The 20,965-nt window shown below is 38.0% G+C and overlaps 1 protein-coding gene across 1 annotated transcript in view; it reads left to right on the plus strand.

The window, feature by feature from the left end:
- LOC108970156 overlaps positions 1–20,965 on the plus strand; it is a 245,029-nt gene that overhangs the window by 158,122 nt on the left and 65,942 nt on the right. The gene's annotated exons all lie outside the window — the stretch shown is intronic.

Here is a 20,965-nt window from a genome sequence, read left to right on the forward strand (position 1 = left end):
TTTACAATCCATTACGTTACCTGAAATAAACGCCATGAAATGAGAGCAGCTACCCACACGCCTGTAGCTCTCGTCCATGATGTTCTCCTGTAGCTTAGTAAACTTCTCCGCCCCTAAAGCCTTCCCCGGATAGTAGCGGGGCTGCAGCACCTGCCGTATTCTTTTTAAAGAATCGGAGTATTTTTGCTAGCCTTCAGCTACCGGAGTGATTTTGATCAAAGATGGTCCTCCGAATGCTCGGTACTGATTCCTTTTTTTGAATGCTCGAGTTTGGAAGTTCTTGAGGCGTTATTTGCATATAGCATCAAGAAATACGCTTTCGTATTTTTCTGACTAGCAAACTAAAAGGTACCAACTTCGCTAAGGTAGTTGAAACTGAGAACCACATACTACATGCAGTTCAGAATACCCAATCAAAGCGGTTAGCGATATTTGGCGATGACTCAGTCATATTTTTATGTATTCTTTCCGCACAACTATACACCACCTGCAGTCTCAGCTTACCAACAAACCATTACATATGATTTTGCCATGGTTCATTGACCACAGTCGTCCTACTGCTCGTGGCAAATGACAACATATCTCAAACCACAATAACATACTATAAGCCAACGCCAACGCCAACGCCAGCGCCAAATTTCGCTTGTTTGCCCGACTGGCTGTCAGTTGCATTTTCGCTGATTCCCCATGCAAGCACATATAAATATATGCATATGTATGTATGTGTGAACATGGTTAAATATGCACTCGGGTGTGTGTTGGCCCGTTGGCTGCCTCGTGTGTGACCTCCATCGCATATATTATGAGCAAGTAATTGTTGTTTATTTGTATGAGCGCTGCAACTGCATTTGGCAACGCCATCGGTACCCACATACATTTGGGAAGCCAAAGCAAAGTAATTTCATAGTTTCATGAGGCTTCCACACACATGTATGCAAGTGTAGGTATGTGTTGCTGGTGATCCTTGTATATGCGCGTGTTGGAGCAACTTTGTATTTATATATATATGTGTGTGTGTGTTTCAGCAGCGTTTGCTAAGCACTCGTGAATTGATGATGTCTTTCGACAATTCATCCGTGTCACTTTTTCTCCTAGCTATCTGCTGTTAGCCCAACATCCGCAACAACAAAAGTAAAACGAACAACAACAACAGCAACAAGCCGAGCATTTGTGTGACATTAATTGCTCTTCAAGGTGCAATTAAATACGAATTTCATTGTGTAGTCAGCATTCTGTATTCTCATTTCGCCATTTTCGTGTATTTTCCCAGTCAAAGTCATTGCTTATGCTCTACTACATCTATGTAAATGTGTAGTTGTACTCGTTCGCTACTGTCAGTTGTAGCAGTTTTCCTGGCAATCTAATTTCATGTAAATCGTTTTGCCTGATGACTTTCTATAGCTTTTGAATGACACAATAGATCCGAAATGAATTGCAGGATTTTGCCGTTGCGATTTGTAGTGGATGTGTGGCAAACAGTGTGTTTCATTAAATGCCCTACTTAGCAACTAACACTAGTAGACGAAGGAGTTAACGCAAGAATTAGTGTAACGTCAATCTGAGAGTGTCATTTTGTGCTCAATTGAATTTATTGTTTGACAGTTGTAATTTATTGTGATTTTTATAAGCTATTAAGGCAGGTTTATGGTGTGCAAATGGTTAGCTGTCGTGCAGCCGACATAACCTCAAGAGTCGCTTTGAGACCTGAAATGAGGTGTTGTTAGGAATTACTGTGTTACTTAAAGGTAACCGCTCGCATGTTTAGTATTAGAGTTGATAACGCTACATATTTTGATAATAAAATTGATTTGAATAAATCCAAGCAATTTTTGAGCACAGACATTGAGACTATTTTTGATTGTTGTACTAGCTTTAGAGGGGTCTTTTTGTTAGAATTCCCGTAAACTAAGGAGTATTTACATGCACCTTTGTTAACTAAGAGTTAGAATACACTATGATTAGAACTTTAAGTAAAGTTTCTTCCGAAGAACTTAAATTTTACTTTCAGGATCTTTTTTATCAACTGGACAGAGATAAATATCTATTATAATGTTGGACCATGGCCAAAATTCTTTAATTTAGCCTATTATTTCTCCATGTCTCCTTAGGTAAGGAGTTACATGGGTTTCCTCGGGTAATAAATAGCCCTTTTTCAAGAATTTTTTCTCTTATAAAAAAAATTAATTATTTCATTAGAATTTTCTCTTGTTACAAACTGGTGTAAACAAAAAATTTCTGATATTTTTGCGAAAAAGTATTATAAACTCGGCCATTGCGAGCCATGTCCGGTGACTCCTCGAAAAAAAGATGCGCTCGCGTTGCAGGTTAACCTTTACAGGATCATCTTAAGTGAAAAAATGCGTGTTTTAGTCAAAGCCGTAACTTAGAACTTGGACAATGAAAAAAAACTGAAAATTCGATTTTTGGCAGACATTTTTGTAAAAGAATGAAAATTTCCGTGGAAATTTCGAGACAATTTTTTCTAATAGTTGTAATCGATAAAAGATCCTTCGTCCAAGTCTTTAAGTAAATTTCATTAAGATCGATTAAGTAGTTCTCGAGAAAACGCATTTAAAGGCGGCGCACTCAGCCTAGAAAACCTCAAGCGGACAGGTCTCAAGCCTGTATATCCGAAGCTATTACTCGAATCAACTTGAAAATGTAGGACAATATTTCAAAATTGTTGTAAAATTTAATAAGATAATAAACAAAATCCTATATTTTGAAACCCGTAAACCCATGTAACCCTTAAGGTAGTCAAACTAACCTGCTTGCAAATATACCATCAAAGTACTTCAGTGCCTTCGGCGAATGATATTAAATGGCTTCAGTGGACTCTTGAAGCGTTCTCCGAAGTCGATTTTTTAGTCTCTTAAACAGGAAGAAGTTCCATAACTGTCGAATAAGGTTACTACACGAAGATTCTCGCTGCTTATTTGGCCGAAAAGTCACTCATAATCATACTAGAATATGACGGCGTAATATCGATGTGAAAAAAAACGACGAGCATCACCTTGACTTTTGGTTGGTTTTAACGCGGTTTTTTTTCGGTTTGGTCGCATTTTTGAGTGTCATTCGCTTAATTGTTGGGCAGTTTCTATGTCATATTCATAAATCCGCCAATGTCAGTAGTAATGACAGATAAATGTAGCATCGTTGTACAGCATCTCATTTTCGATCTATACTTGATGTGGTTTTTTGGTACGAGTCTAGCATTGAGGGGCTTAATGCCAAAACATTCAAATATTTTGGTACGAGGTGGTCTACCATTGACACGCTTACTATTCAAGATATGAACCAAAACATTATCCAAAATATTAACCAAAACATTAACCAAAACATTATCCAAAATATTAACCAAAATATTAACCAAAACATTATCCAAAATATTATCCAAAATATTAACCAAAACATTAACCAAAACATTAATCAAAATGTGTTGAGTCGACTCATTAAAGATATTGAAATCATTTGCAACTCTCTGGTGCTAACACGAAAATGTTCAAGCATGTTTCTTCAACTTGTTCGATGTTATCATCATTAACAGTCAATCCCAGATATTAATGCTCTCGTTTTCGTTTCTAAGAAGACTAAACGTCAACTCGTTAGACTTACTTGCGATCCTGTTAAGAAACGCCATCATGCTGTACATGGCCGGTGTTTCTTTGTTCAGAAGACTGAGCCTTTCCATCCTTGCAAGTTCGGAGCGATCTGTCTTCTCGTCCTTACAATCGACTAAGAACAGATGTAAACTGAAATAAACGCCATGGAATGAGGCGTACCCACACCGCTGTAGTTCTCAACCAGTGATAAGCAAACGACTCGCATAAAGCTTACATTGTGCCCCTCAAATATTCATGTTTTCGATTAGAGAATCCACAAAATGTTTCGGCAAGATTTCCAACTATTCCCTAACTTTGATTTCCACGTATATAATAAGGCTCGGTGTTAAATTTTTTTTCTGTTTATACACGTACGCTTAATGTACTAGTCCGAGTGAAATTTGATCAGTTGTATATTTGCGATTTTTGAGTACCATGTTTGTGTGTGTTTAAATCTGAACATGTATACAAAAGTAAATAATGAGATGAATGAGTTAGAAAATGTTGCCTACATTTAGGCTTTCATTAAATGATATAGATTTCTCGGAATTGAAAGTGGTCATGCATAACCTCACAAAAAACATTAAAACGAAATAAAAATATTTTTATTGCAAATCCTCATATAATTTACCTGAAACATACTTTAAGGCTGTGTGATACAAATTAGAGCTACCTACTCTAAAGGGGCTTTTGTAGAATCACCTTCCAATGCAACCCGTTGCTTAAAAAAAAAGAAAGTATACAAAAATATTATACTTTATATAATCTTCAACCAAATTCAATGTGGAATTCTCGCTCATATGGGCTCTTGTCAATCAGAATCGTTTCAATGAGTCCATATTTCATATGACCGTCAACTACTGTCTTGGTCTCAACCACCCACTTTTTCATTAACAATGTCCAATTCTCCTACTTAAAACTGTAACTTATACTTTACTTAAAGATGTACTTTACTTCCAAGACTTAGATTGATTCTCCCGGAAAATTGTAGCAATACTGCGATATCATTTATTACTAACGCAAATTGCAATCGGCGAAAGCAATCAACTTGCCACAATGTACGTTGCATTCATAAGCAGTAAGAAGTGCCACGGCAACAATAACAACAACAGCAACAACATAGCAATAGCAAGAGCTTAGATGAGCAGCACTGACCAACCACAACGACATGCCGACAGCTGCAGCTACAACAACAGCACGGACCAACAACAGTATCACTCTCAACGGTAACATCAGCGCCATGCTACATCATCATTATTGTCAACATCATCAGCATTACCGTTAGCTGCTTGATCGAGGTAGTCAAGTCACGCTTGCACCTGGCAACACTAAATCGAACTCAATCACCCACTCCACCAGCTGATTTGCCACATTAAGCTCTTCCAGCACTGCCTCATGCTGTGGCGGCAGCAACCTTTGCCTTTGCAGCGCTGTGTGTGAGCGCTTTCAATGCATTCCACAATCGAAATTGCAGCAATAAAACGCTACTTAAGCGCTTCTTTTTACTTCAATCTGTGGGCTAGTAAAGGAAGCCGGGAAAAGAGCGGAAAAATCAAAGGTGGGACTCTCGCAATTCCTGTGAATGGTTAGCCAAGCACAATGCCAACACATCATTGCAGTTAAAAAGTTATTGCCGCTGTTATTGTTGTTGCCGCTGCATGTACGCACGCAGCACGTCTTTACACGCACACACATAGACACACTCTTAAACTCTCGTGAAATCGTTTCAAATAAATATCTTACATTTGATAATGCCCTTAACTTCACTTCACATGTGATGATGCTTTGTGGCATGTGGCATGTGGCATGTGGTCCTGGAACATGTTGCAGCCTTTATTAAATTGTTATTTTTATGAAGCCATAAAATCTGTTATGATATTTGCCGGCGAATGGGAAACGAAGAAAAAGAAAAGTCTTCGAACAAAACACGTAAGAGTGTGCCAACTTGTTTGCAATACAAATGCAACCCTGAGGTCAATTCACTATTTTAAGATATTCAGAACTGAAATTGATAGCTAGAATAATCCGTTCCGGGGCACAATAGACCCTAGGTCGCGGTGCAATCCTCATTCTTTATCTTATAATCCGTTCTAGGTTAAATATGGAGTGTTTTGTTCGAAGACTTCTTGGAATTGTGTAGATAATTTTATTTTCATTGCAATTCTCATAAGAAGCCATGTCTCTTATGCTAAAAAACTGGGACTGTCAATTCTTCTATCCTCTTGAAGCTTGGTCTTCTACTGCTGGTCTAAGCCGGTAGCATACGGGAGCCTACCAAATGGTTAAAGCTGGGCGCTTTTGGGTATACAGTTCCTTTGAATTGTCGTGTTGTTGTTGGTACAGAGCCCAATTAAAAGTGTAGCCGTAGCGGATCATAGTAAACGATTGCCTGTCAATACCACCAAACACATAACAAAATTATCTTGACAATCAATTTTAGCTCGTGTTCCGTTTGCACCAGGTTCTCTTGAAACGATTTGGTAATGGTTGTGTGCCGCCTTATTTAGTAAGATGCCTAAGCAATTCTAGTTGCGGTACTCCGAGTAACGACTTTGCGATGTTTATTGTCAAATTATGATTTCGAAATCGTTGAAATACGTTTCGAAGGTCTTTATGGGCTCCCCGGTCGAGGCAGAGGCTAGGCAGATGTCATCCACTTAAACGAAAGTACACCTTATGCTGCGAAGACATCCTTTGATTACTCTTTGGAATATCTGCGTAACGTTGTGTAATCCAAAGATCATGTGAGTGAACTCGTACAGTCCGAAAGGAGTTGCGATAGCCGATTTGCATACATCTTCTTCATGCATACAGATTTGATGGAAAGCTTTCTGTAGGTCGATTTATAAAAATAGTTTTGCCTGATAATATGTGCGTAATGTCGTGGTGAAACGGAAGTGGACACCTACCCAGTACTGTAACTGGACTTAATGCACAGTAATCACCCCACGGTCTCAAACAACCATCTGCTTTGCATACTATGTGCAGAGTGTCTACCCTGTAGCTCTCAGATGATCGACATACAAGTGCCAAGTTTCATTAAAAGTACGAATTCACCACGTACTTCAGCAAGCTTTTGAGGTAATAATCTCCTTGGTCTGCTAAATAAACGGTTGCCCGTAGTAATGAGGCAGGTGAACGACTTTAGATTTTGTTGGTACTTCTGAGGAAGGTTGACGAGTTATTTCCGAAAAAATTTACGAAATATCGGAAAAGGGCATACGGCGTTGAAGGTTGAAGTTGTTGCCGTATTTATTGATTTTATCAAGCACACTGAGATCTGGTAGTTGATCGAAAAATGATAACAAGTCTGGGCTTAAAATCGCCTGAAAACTTCGCCTATTATGAACTTTCATACATAAGTTGAGGTTTAATTTAAGTAAGTCTTCACGAAGCACTTAAATTGGTGACTCATTAATAGCAAACCATTTGGTATCTGATTTAGATGCTTCAGCAAAAATTGAACACAGTGCGAGTTGCGAATATCTGCGGAAGTTCTACATCTAGATCTTGGCGGAGATCGATGTCCGTGGTCGCCTAGCACTTTGTCGCTTAACGTGACCATGATGTCTGCTGGGACAATCTTTGGTTCAAAAACACTTTACAGGCGGCGTTGATTGAAAAAACTGGAACAAGGAAAAACGGAACCATAATCTCCACAAAACTTGCTTATATTAGACACATGTTTTTTCGCACAACAGCGCACTAGATAAGATTAATTTTTATATAAAAAAAAAAACGGCAAATATTTAATAAAAGAAGTTGTAATGATAAAAAATAAATTGCGCGCGATTTACTAAATAATTCTACTTTGAAGTTATAGTTAAAAGTTCAGGTGACTCCAAGTGTCATCATTGACCGATATGGAAAATGCAATTTATCTGCTATAAAACATGTTTTCATGCTTCTAACAATTGAATAATATTTTTGGGCCCTAAAAAGTATGCAATTGGACCTTATAATTTTGCAAGCGCTGCTATCGCCATAAAGCTTTCCAATAAACAATTGTATATAATATAAAAATTATTTTTCGTATATCCAAAGAATTCATTTCAGAAAATATAATAATTTGACTTAATTCCACGAAATTGTTTTCACAAAAAATGAAATAATCTCGAGTGAACAAACACATAGCCCACATAATTGTATTGCAGACTTCACCAGCACCTAAAAATATGCTCAACTTTCTGTTTGCTCTTTTGCATGCACAAAACAGCAAATGGAAAATTGAGACTGCTCTAAAATTTATTAGCTCTGCACAAAGGCAAAAATTAATATTACACTGAAAATTCCAAAACATTCCTGCACATACAGTTATTTGAGATATTAACTTTTATGCCACAACACTGCAGCGCCACACGGCTACCACAGTTGACTCCTTTATTTGGCGTTATAAAACGGATGTGTTGCAACAAGGCAAAGCAAAAACCAGGACACTAGAATATTCAACACGCAAGCGATGTGAAACACATTTCCAGCTAAACATACAAACACACACAACTTCACATAGGTGCCACACGCTCTCTCACATACATACGTGCCACACACTCACACACAGGTGAGATGCAGTGCAACGAACACCTTAAATAATGCTGCAAACAAAAGCAGCCAGCGCCAGCCAGCTGCGATGAACGAGCGGAGCTGCAGAGATGCCGAGAAGTGGCTGCCAAGGCAAGTTAGCTTCAGCGGGTGTCCAACCTAGGCAGCGTGTAAAACTAATTTCCTACTGCACCTAATGCCACAACAAATTTTCTTGTCGTGTGCCATAAATAAATTAACGCACTGACGCGCAGCAGGTGGTGGACCAGGTCAGCGTGTCTTCCAGTGCGCTTTGTTGGAATTTATATACAGCTCGTAAGCTGCCTTTGTCTTGAGTGTGGAGTGCTTAGATTTGAGTCGCGACACGTTAATGCAACGCTGCAGTGTGCTCAAGCTGGGAGTGTGAAAAAAGAATTATGGTTGTGTTACATATGCTTCATAGTTAGTATATATTGTTACCGTTACCGCTCTGTCTATATGTATTATAAATATTATATTATCTATCGCATATATTCACTCATGTTTGCTTTGTGTTGAGTTGCCAGGACAGTGTGTGAATTTGCATAAATATGTGGTATTTTCATAATGAAGCGTACTTGTTCTGCTTTGTTGTTGTGTTGGAATCAAATATTGTCAAGAACTACTTCTTCCAATTGCGACCAATATTTCTTCCAATCGCAGCTTTAAAAAGTTGGTTATCATCGATCGGTACTGCTCCTCATTAACAGTGCCTACAGCTTCACTTCGGAAGAAATACAGATCGATGATTCCACCTGAACAAAAAGCTGGAATTTAGGTGGAGGTAATAATTGTTCATGAATAATTTGTGGATTTTCTTCGCTCCAGAATCGACAGTTTTGCTTACTTACCGCACCACTCAGATAATAGTGAGATTCATCGAAGAAAATTATTTCCTTAACGAATTCGTTGGCACTTTCAAGTTGTTCCGAGACGAAATCAGCAAATTTAGGACCTTTACGGTGACTCAATGGCTACAATTCTTGAGTGAGAACAATTTTATACGGATGCAAGCCCAAATCCTTTCTCAAAATCCATCAGGTTGTGGTGTGAGACTGTCCCAATTCTTGAGAACGCCTTGGAATCGACAAATTTTGGTCTTCAGCAACACTTGCCTGACCTGAAACTCCTCATACCCTAAAGGAGCTGCGCCGCACGGCTGAAGCAGTAGGTAAGGACAGATATTAGCAAAACTCCTAAGTATGCGCCATGCCAAGTTGCTAATGGAAGGTTGCCTGGCATAAAATCAGGCTACTTGTCGCCTTCTACACTGAACATTGTAAGCTCAAGAAGCACTTATATAACATGAGCTCCACTTCTTGAGCGAATTGTCGGTTCTGCGGCTTGAAGTCTGAAACTTCAGAATACCTGCTACTTGAATACACAGCAGTCTGTAGACGCAGGATAAAGGCCCTTGGATCAATGTTTCCAAATTGGGATCTCATCGCCTCGTTTGATGGGACTAGCTGAGACAAGGTGACTTAGGAGAGGGCACAATAGACCTTAGGTCGCGGTGCAATCCTCATTTGTTTATGTAATCTAATCGCTGTTAGGAAACACGATATACACGCGAACTAGTCTCTCACTTCTTGAAATAATGATATGAAATTTGGCACACACCCTTTCCTTTTCAAGAAGCTGCTTATTTGCCAGAACCGCTAATATCGGACCACTATAGCATATAGCTGTCATACAAACTGACCGATCAAAATAAGGTACTAAAGTGGAAAACTTTTTTACTTAACTAGATATCTTCACGAAATTCGGTACATGATATGTTCTCAGACAACACTATAATCTCCGAACAAACTTTTCAGATCGCATCACTATAGAATACAGCTACCATACAAACTGATGGGTCAAAATTAAATTCGTATATGAGAAACTGTTTTATTTGGCAAAATATATTCACAGAACTTAGTATAGCTTATTGCTTAATGCCATAGTGTAAAATACTACGAAATTGTTCCGATCAGCCGACTACAGCATATAGCTGCCATACAAACTGTTCAATAAAAATGTAGTCCATATAGGGAAAACTTTTTTCATTCATAGGATATCTTAACCAAACCCTGCACGGATTGTTATTTTAGACAATGGCATTATGTTCAAAGAAATTATTCAGATCAGCTGACTATAGCTTATAGCTCCATACAAACTAATGGAACAAAACCAAGTTCCTGTAGATAATTTTTTTTTATTTTTTGATGGCGCGACCAAACTTAGCTTTTTTTCTCGTTTCTAGTTTATTTTTCAAATTTTTTTCCAACAAAATTTGCGCTTTTGGCTCTGATTTTCTAATTAACTTAGAGCGTATGTTCTTAGCTTTTCAGGTTTTACAACACTTTCTGCTCGTACTACTTTTGATACACTTTTTCTACACCTGAAGACATTTAAATTTTATTACCCTTCCATCTCCTTTCTCTCATCAGCGTGTATGTTAGTTTCTCTTTCTCACCATTTTCTTGTGTTGGAATTCTTGCGGGATTTAAAAATTTTATTTCCCACCAATGCTGCACAATTTATTGCCACAAATCGGATTTGTATGCTTAAGCATCACGCCCACCACAGCAACGCCCTTCGGTAGCTACAAATGATTTGTTAGTATTAAATGCCACACCCACATCGTCCTCATTTCAGACTCATTCCCACTTACGCCTTTCTCTCACTTGCGCTTCTTCAACTGTCTTTCGACTTCCGAGGCATCCTTTTCCTTGATACCTTTTAGTCAAGTTACCGAGCATTTGATTTACTAACACCATCACTTCCTTCTACATTTTCGTACATTTACTCAAATGTGTACTTGCAACAATGTACATGTATGTGTGTGTGTGTGTGTTGCAATATACTACCGTATTATGTTGGCATACTTGGGTACGTGCCTGCTGAGTTTTCGGTCTTTCGGTTCTAAGCACATTGCCGAAATGAAGTTGAATGGCGGCGCAGTGCACGTGGCTGCCACAACACACACACACACTTTCTCATACTTGTAGAAAAGCACATTATAAGTGTATATATATTTATTTACACATGTAGTGATACTTCCCTGACGCCCCGTACCGCTCCGGTATTCCACAGGAAATACCTGGCGCGCACAATTACTCACACATGCAACCACACATGCATATATATATACATATGTATGTTACAGGTAGGTACCTGCTTGAGTACATTCGCAATTCCCACCTGAATTATTTGCCACTATCTTGCTTTCGTCGGAATTTAATGAGCTGCGAACGTGTTCGTCTGGCATTTCTTGCCGATAAGCCAGCCGCTCACAATTGCGCAAATATTTCTCAAATTAGAAAGTAGAAAATTTCATTAGACTGTCAGTTCGTTTGTCGGAATTTCGGTGGAAATAAAATGTACCGTTATTTTTGGTTAGTAGCAGAACGCACAGTAATCAAATTTAGCGCGCCTTTCTTCGTGTGTTTCAGGTATTTATTGCAGCATGAAAATGAATTTCGCAAAAGTTTTCGATTTTTTGGTTCTCCAAAGACTGACTACAGACGTTCTTTTTATGTGAACATAACTATTTTTTAAGTCACTTAAGACTTAACAGCATTCTAGTGTTCATAGAAATATGCTTTCAACTGGATTCGCCTTTTAGGTCACACAACGAATAGGTCTTGAAGAAACGAGAACTGGATCTAGTTTCTTTTATTTTCGATCTACCGAAAACACCGAAAAAGCAATGACAATATCCTATGAGGCGAATATCCTTGTCTCAATCCAAATAAGTACTTTAGTTTTAGCGACTGCAACTTTAGTACGGATTCCGAGCAAACCCTTTGCTTACCTCGAATGATCGAGCGAAAAATCATATCTAACAGGGACTTATAAATGAAAGCTTGATCAGTAGAGAGTTTTGTACATGACACTTTGACATGACACACTGGTATTCTTACTAATCTCATTACGTTTTCATGCCTACTTACGTCCTTTTAATATTCAACAATCTCTTATGCTCGCCTCAACCAGTTTTATCACGACGGTTGATGCTATCGGACCTATTTCAATTCATAAGAACACTATAGGAGAGAAACCGAATGCCGGTCTTGGCCGTGTCGAAAAACTTTTACCCGTCTTGGCATTGCACAACACGGCACCGATTGGAGATTTCAACTAACTCCATCCTTTTCTTCGTCGACCGACGGAGGGCACCCAAACCTACATTTTGTAGGCTCGAGTATTTTCTTCCATTCGGCCCATTTGTCCATACCAGTGGCAAAGAGCAAAAATGCTTCGGAAAATCTTTTCTTGAACGCACTAATCATCACGGTTCTCGAACGCTCCTAAAGACTACTTATCACTGTTCGCCATGTTTTCACACCGCATAGTAGTACGAGTAGTATGAGCCGTTCCCACGACAATCGGGTATAAGTAACCGGGGCGGACCTGTATGTTTATCCAGCCAAGACTGTCAACTCAACACCATTCCTCGAAATTAGTATCAACAACAGCAATAGATAATATGAGTGACCTACAGAGCATTAGTTTAACGAGAGAACTCTACTTTTCAATTTCTTTCAGAGCCCGTGATACAACATGAGTAATTCTTCTAAAATTTCGAGGCTGAAGCCGCTCTTAGCATTTACGTCGAGGTTATAACCGTCAACAGCTACATAATCTTCTAATCATTGAGATCCTTTTGAAGGCAGGAGCTGTTCTTCTTGTCTCCGTTCACCTGCACAACTACATGTCTCGCTTCTTTTTTTGTTTCTTTTCTATTCTTGAGAAGACTACACCCACGGTCTTGTTGTTGTGGTCGCTCATGTCGATATCGCTGATAAAGGCCAATAACTTGTGACTCTTGAAGAAAATGTTGCCAGAACGGTTAATGCCTGTACCGCGGATTATCTTCTCAAGTATTAGAAAATCACTTGATAAGGTGTCGTTTGCTCTGAAATTTAGTTCGCTATCAAACAGCGTGATGAGTTCCAAGATTTCACCTATCCATTATTTTAGGATTGTTTCTCAAGGTTTTCAAAGGCATTTCTAGATGAACAGATTGCCATTAGCACAGGGCGGAATCAAATTTTTCGTCTGAGAAAGCATTTAGAAATACCGGGAATATAATATATTTTCGAAACGTGCTCATAATGATCTTTCTAGTATATTTTAGTAAAATAGAAAGTGAATTGGTACTATATTATCTAACGGCTACTTGAAGGTGGTCCAGTGGTCCGAAAGTTGAAGGCGCTTCAAAAGTTGAACGACTTCTTAATTTATGAGATAAAATTAAGTTTAATATCACAGATAGAAAGGAAAACTCTGCCTAGCATCTGGCCAAGCATCTCTAGCCATTTACTTATTATTTCTTATTTGAAGTTTTCTATTCTTCGAATTATATATTTTAGCCGATGGATAGAAATTATAGATTACATAGAAATTAATTTAACCGAAAGTGAACTGCATTTTGTCACCTGAAATGCAAAACAGCGTATCACAAAAAAATCGAATTTAAGTTTTATGTTGGTTGCGGCTCACGACATTATATTATGGTTTCAAGCTTTCGCTCTCAGATGTTACCAATATTTAACCAATTTATAACCAATATATAACCAATTTATAACCAATATATAACCATTTTATAACCAATACATAACCATTTCATAACCAATATATAACCATTTTATAACCAATTTCATAACCGAAACCCAAATTTTGTTTGAAAAGAAGTGTCTTATTTTGTATCGTGTTTCTTTCGCCTGTAAATTTATGAAAAGTGATGTTACGTTATTTTGCATTTTAATTGACCAAATTTAGTTGAAGAAATTACTTGGTTTTGCTAAAATCAATTCATTAATGTCTCAAAGCAGTTTCTACGCAACTTTCTCTCCGTTTGCTTATTTATTTATAATTTTTTTTTTTTTTGTTGTTGCCTGTCTGTATTTTTAGCGCTTGAACAGCTCTTACGCTCCCGTGAACTTCACTCAATTTATTTGCCTCACGCAAACATTTCGCTCAAATATTTGTTTGCTGGCATTTTTTGAAAGATCTCATGTCATTTTTAGTAATGGTGTTAGCAGCATAAATATTTGTTGCCATTTTTGTTGTTGATATAGATATTTGCAGTGTTTTCATTTAGTTGATAATACTTCTTTTCCATTTGCTGGAATTGCGGCCGTTTGAATGCACATACATACATACATGTATATGTGTATAGTTGTATACATACCTATGAATAGTGGTATGTATGTAGTCTTGATTGTATGTTTGTACTTATGTGTGTCAGCAATTTGTAGCGTTATGCCTCCATCAAAATGTTTTGACTCACTGATTTGACAAATTTGTCAATCTCAGCATAAAAAGTAATAATAACAACAAAAATAGAAACTGTCAAAGTGAAGTCCTGTATACTCACATGAGCTTTATATTTATGTATGTGTGCGTGCAAATATGATTTTATTTATAAATGTATTTGTCTATGAATCCACCGTGGCTTGCGGCAACATGAAATGAGGACGTGCGTGTGAAACTAGAAACGTACCCAGCGACTACAACCTACCTCATTCATCAAATACTAAAAAAAAATTCAGCTTGAATGATAAATATCGATGACTCCTATATAAATTTGCGATAGTATGAAAACGTCTATTAGGATCATATAATAAAATGGATGGATAGTTCAATAGTGGAGTTTCAGCAAACTAGACGCTGTCTTAAAATTTGTTTCTCAAGAAATTGGGAAAATTTGCTGAAATAGTTAGTTCAAGCAAGACTTCTCGATCAACCGTTATCATACATTTTGACATTAACTACCCGAAGATTTTTGGTTGTTGACTATTTCTGGGTTGACCGAATTTATAAAAAGAGCTTGGATCCTAAATTGAAGCAAATTCTTTATACAATATCACATATGCTTGGCCTCCATACTGTAGTTCCAGAAATTTTTCGATCCTACTGTGAATCCGATTACTCAAAGAACTTTAAAACTTTTTTTTTCTTAAATATCCAATCAAATCTGGAACATTTGTTTGATGATACGATTTCTTATCACCTTCCTCATCGTCCCCTTTTAAGCTAATATATTTTATGCGAGCGCTAAATACAAGTTTCCATACACTTGTTATAAGGCTGAGATGGCCTTCAGTGTCGAATTTTCCTTTTGATGGTTTCGGCTCATGTTTGAAGAAAGATTGTTCGACCGTTGCAATATTTTCGATATACTAATATTAACCCACGTTTCGTAAAGATGCGCTTTATGGTCTAATTTCTACCTCTGCTTGCAAAAAACTCAGTTTTTTGGTACGAGTATAACATTGGCACGCCTCATACCCAAAACATTAACCAAAGTGGTTGAGTTGTTCCGTAACATATGTTGAGATCCTCTGCTATCTCCTTAATGTCTCCACACTGATTTTCGAGTTATATTTCTTTCGATGTTATCGTCCTCATAGAGATGGATGAACAACTTATATGACACTAATAGCCTTATGAAAACCAATCTAGGAAAAAGAAGACAAAATCTAGTCCGAGTCAAATTTGATCAGCTACGACATATAATTGGAAAGACATATGGAGATCAATCTAGGAACAGGAAGACAAATCCAGTCCGAGTCTAATTTGTGTGTTTACTGTGTTACTGGAAAAATGGAACTTAGTTTCAAAAGATCGCCTATCAGTTCTGTAGAAAGATAAGTGAAGTAAATAGCCTTAATACCGAAAAGCTGCCGAAAATAGCTTGGTATAAGTTAATCCCAACGAGGTTCCATAAAGTGTGGATAGGTCGCAAAAAAGCAACAACTTAACCAGAAATGCCAAATATGATTGCCAATGTGCAAAATAAAAAATCTAACGGTATTCATAATGCAAATTGCCACAGCTTCATACATATATACATACATACATATATAGGAGTAGATGTCTGTATATGTATGTTGCACGGTGTATTAAACGCCAGCTAGTCATTTGTTAGCCGCGCTCTGAATGCTGTGCACTTTGCAGCTTATGCCTCACGTGTTTAGTTATTTTCACGTTGTTGTTGTAGTGCCATTGTTGCCGTTATTGCGTGTTTAATGTTGCTAGGTTGTTATACTGCGAGCTACAATTTGTCACAAATACCGCTATTTCTTTTTTGAAGCACACGCGCTATTTATACTGACATATATATGTATATTTCTGCAACATGTGTTGCCAAGTGTGTTGCACGCATGAAAAATTCACCGACTCGCTGCGACGCCGCACATTAAATGTGCCCCAAATACGCTACTAGTGCTAACGGCAACAAAAAACCTAACAACAACTTGCAACACAACTAGCAACTGCCAACTAGTGACACTCATTTCATTGCTTCTGCGTAATTGAGAATTTTTTTTTTGCGCCCGAATTATGGCTTTATGGCAGTTATTGCGGGCTCACGTTGCCGTTAGCTGCGAAAAAAGGCGAAACATGGAAGAAAACACGAATTAAAAGTGATTACTTCAAATCGCTTGGCTGTCAAGCAACTTGCCTCAGCTTGCCTGCCACACCCAACAACCCTTTGGGGCACCGCATGCATGTTGCTGCGCACTTGCCGCTTGTTATTGTCTGTGTCATGCAAACCTTGCCACCTGCCACTCCCCTATTCCCCTCCCACGCTGTTGTTTGCTGGCATGCTAGCAAGCGAGTAAGTGAGTTATACCAAGAATTGTGCTTGAAGAGGAAACGCATTGTTAGTAGGTGTGCGGCAGTGGAAATAGTGCAAGTGGCATGTCGTCGCCACTTTTTTGTTGTTGATTTATTGCACGTCTACACTTTTATTACCTTGACAACACTTTTTACTTGACTTTTCAGCAAACGGTCAGTGCGTGTGTCATATTTCGTTGCCTACTTGAAGGCGCTGCAACATTGATTTCCTTGCATTGCCTTACTTATACTTTCGCTTTTGTCTTGTGTTGTGCTACTGACATGTGTCTGCATGTGTATGCGTGTGTGTATCTTGTTTTCATTGTTCGTGTTCACTTGCTTTCTTCGTTTATTTCACCTTTACTTAAAGGCTTGCGCATGTATGTGGTATGTGGTATATGCTATTAATATTGTGATTAGTATACTGACCTCTTTTACTTTTAATACACCATAAATACCGGTGTGAGGAAAGCAACAACTCCGATTGTTTTGCCTTTCACCTTTTGATTCCTTTGTCACTTCATGCCAGACATGGGGAACTATTAGTGCCTAAGGAGAGCACTTTATGTTTTGTGAATGCTCGTCAGTCAGTTTCAAGTAGTGGCTTTGCTATGAAAAGACCAGTTGGTGAAGGTTTAATGCAAATGGATGTGCTTGAATAGGCTTTAAATCCGCTTTAGGTGGACATTTGCCAAAATGTAAAAATAGGAAAAATCTGAGAAGAAAAAAGCACACATTCCAAACCCTCCAAGAGTCATTTATGGCACTTGCTATGTAAAGATGAAGGTGGCATATTAGACTTGGAAATCAATCGAGTCAAAAATGAAACTACGCACTAGGTATCGCGCGCTTTTAAAGCAAGATTTTATAGCTTACAAACTCGCACTAAATTTGTCAGTTAGTATTTCCTCAGCTCTCTCTTTCTGTCTAAGTATGCGCGTTAGCTAGCTTTAAAAACATAATCTTGTAAAAAAAAGGGAAAAATGTAAAGTTTCATCATGACCTTAAATGTGCCATAAGAAGTTTTCTGACAATTATAAAAATTGGTCAAAAAATGGTCTTTACCTTCTTCGAGTCGAATGCACCCTATGATCGAATTTGACCCGGACTGTCTGAAAAAAAGCTCAGTTGTATTGTCAAGCACCGCTCTTTAGAACTCTATTTGTCGTTGCTTTTGCAAAACATGCAGATATTTTGTGACGAGTTTAGCATTGACACTCTTCATACCTTAACCAAAATGTGTTGAGGGGATCCATAAGAGATGCTGAAATCTGTGATGCTGTCTCTCTAATGCTAATGCGACGATTTTGAAGTAGTATTTCTTTATTTTTTTCGACGTTATCCTCAGAGATGGCTAACAGAGATGGATAGACGTCTTGCAGTGGGGAATTTTCCATATATTTGCGGTCTTTTCTAAACGCTTCATGTCTCTCAAATACTTGTGTACCTGATAAAGTAGACTCGCCAAAACACTAGTTCTCGCGAAGCAAGAATCACTACTTGTTACTAATTGACATATTTAAATCAAACTTCAATTGAATTGGGTTCTACCTTTGCGGTTTAAAGTCTGGATCAAATTTGTTCGAATGGTATCATCCATCTACTGATCTCATTAACATTTTACTGCAAAGATTGGACAAAATATGATAGACTTTAATGATATTTCTTGCTAATATTTAGACCCATAATCTCTTTTATTCGAATAATAATATTCGGTTTGTAGGTCGTCGTCCATTAATCGATTATCAAACGAAAAAAAGGCTTGTATAAAATTATAAATGCTCTACTAAAGTACGCAGATAGTCAATGTAGTCACATTAATAAAAAAAAAACAAAAAAAAAAAAAAAACAGTAACAACAAATCCAGGTTACCAATGCATTTGTAAAGTCAATGAACTCCCTGGCTAACCGACTAACATCGTCAGGTGAATGGAATAACCGCCTCTGTACAGCAGTTTAGATACGCAACAAAAGACACAACAATCACTCGCGCATGCAACTCTGCCGGAAACACATGCAACATCGCGCGTAATAATGAGGCGGTTCGAGAAAGTGATGAGGTTGTTGATTGAGTCTCGCAAAATGAACGAGCAGAGATTTGTTCACTGTTGACGAAGCCGTTGACGCCGTTGACGGAAAGGGATGTGTAACGGAATTCCACATGACACACTTTTCAGAACTTTTCCACTTGCCAGAGTATGCCTAGAGTTATAAATACAGTGAACCAGTTTACACAAATGTAAACATGTAGTAGTTGGACTGGAGTATGGGAAGACCGTTGAGCACAGGAAATATACAGCAGCCAACGGTGGCTCTCATAGAAAATCTTTATCTGGTTAAAGACTTATAAAGACGAATAAAGTCGATTTAAAAAGTTTATCTGCCTGCATATATGCGAACAAGTCCCTCAGTTTTTGAGAAATCGAAAGAGAAATTTTATACGCCAACTTTTCTCCTCAAGAAGCTGCACGGCCGTTGTCGGACCACTGCTCTACCAACTGAGTGATCAAAATCAAGCCCATGTACGGAATTATTTTTCTATTTGACAAGACATCTTTACGGAATTCGGTACTAATTATTGTCTAAGAAAACGCTCCAATCTCCCAGTTTTTTGTTTGAATCGGACCAGTTTAGCATATAGCTGTCCCACCAACTAAGTTATCAAAATGAGGAGAGAGAGAGAGGCTTCTATGCAGTCGAAGTAAAGAGTTTTTCTTATTTTTGTTATGATTTATGACAAATCATTTTTTTACAGAAACAATGCATACCCTTAAATTCTCACATAAAACTGTTTCCCGTGTGGAAATCAACAGAATGGTTGTAGTAATTGGAAAAGTTAACCGCATTTGTTGTTGCTTGTTACCATATTGACTTAGATTTGGCATTTCCGCATTTCTTATGCCGCTCCCTTTAAGTTATAAACCGTCTCAACTATGCAGCATACTTACAAAAACAAGCATGTATGTAAGTCATTGACAGCTGTACAGCTGTTCCCTTGCAACGCCACACAACTTCATAACATGCATATTTCGCTTCAAGAAACGCGCATACAGCTTTACTTTTCCTTATTTTTTCCTTTTGCCTGCGGCCCATATTCAAAAGTTACTCCATCGTCGCAATCAGAAAACGCAAGTTTCAATGCACTAACGGTTGCTGTGAGGAAAGTTATAATTTTGCCAGAGCATATGCGTTTGCACAAGGGTTTCTGCGTCAACAACCGTTGATTTATAAAAACGGAGGGAAAAATAGCAGCCAAGTACTTCAACTTGCATCAGATTCAATCAGAATCACGACACAGGCGCGTAACTAACGCATTGATATTAATGCGTGTGGACTTGAGAAGTCTTTAACTACCTGTCAGCATTACCAGTTTCCATCTAGTGCTAAAAGGATTGGCTTCCCTCATAATTTTTGACTAACTTATATTCTGATCTTAAATTTGAATTTCTAAATCGATCTCGAGATTCATTGGCCACTTCGAGGCATAAAAAGAAGACAAATCTTTCTCTACTTGATAAAAGAAACAAATATATTCTGTCTCGCAAACGTTGAAGCGTCATGATTTCAGATGAGTGACGATAATTGCTCTCTTTTCAGATTTCTGTAACCTAAATGTTTTTAAGTTGGAAATAGAAAATTTTGAAGGATTTCGTTTAAGTAGAAATACTTTTAAAATACTTTTTTAAATATTAATAACACTATTATTAAGATTAAAAATGTCTTCTTGTTCTGTAGATATTAAATTTTGATAGAATGTTTATATTTGAGCGATAATTCGGCGGCCGTCTGAACTATTTGCTCTTAGCAAGATTAATATCACCGTCATGGTAGATGTTCTGACAAGGTTCAATGCATTCTCATGTGAGTGAGGTGAGTTTACACAACTCGTCGGATACAAAGTCGTATGAAAGAAAGTGAGACGAACTACCAACTACTATGCCTTCACTAGTCTGAGGTTGAAACGTTCATCTGGTGATGAGTTGTGATTGATATCAGCCGCCTTTACAAATTTGCAACTGACTCCAAGCGCTTCGTCGGTCTATAAAAGTCTGCTGATGCAGAGTGTTTCGTAATCAATAAAGACCAGAGTTCACAACTGTCCAAGTGGATGCTGTGCTACCTTCGGTGCGAGGATCAGCCACAGTTAGCCCTAACCCAACATTATGTTTCAGACTCTTAACTCTGTCGTCATTTTA

This window comes from Bactrocera latifrons, unplaced genomic scaffold (genome assembly GCF_001853355.1).
Source record: "Bactrocera latifrons isolate USDA-ARS-PBARC rearing strain unplaced genomic scaffold, ASM185335v1 scaffold_287, whole genome shotgun sequence".
Classification (NCBI taxonomy): domain Eukaryota; kingdom Metazoa; phylum Arthropoda; class Insecta; order Diptera; family Tephritidae; genus Bactrocera; species Bactrocera latifrons.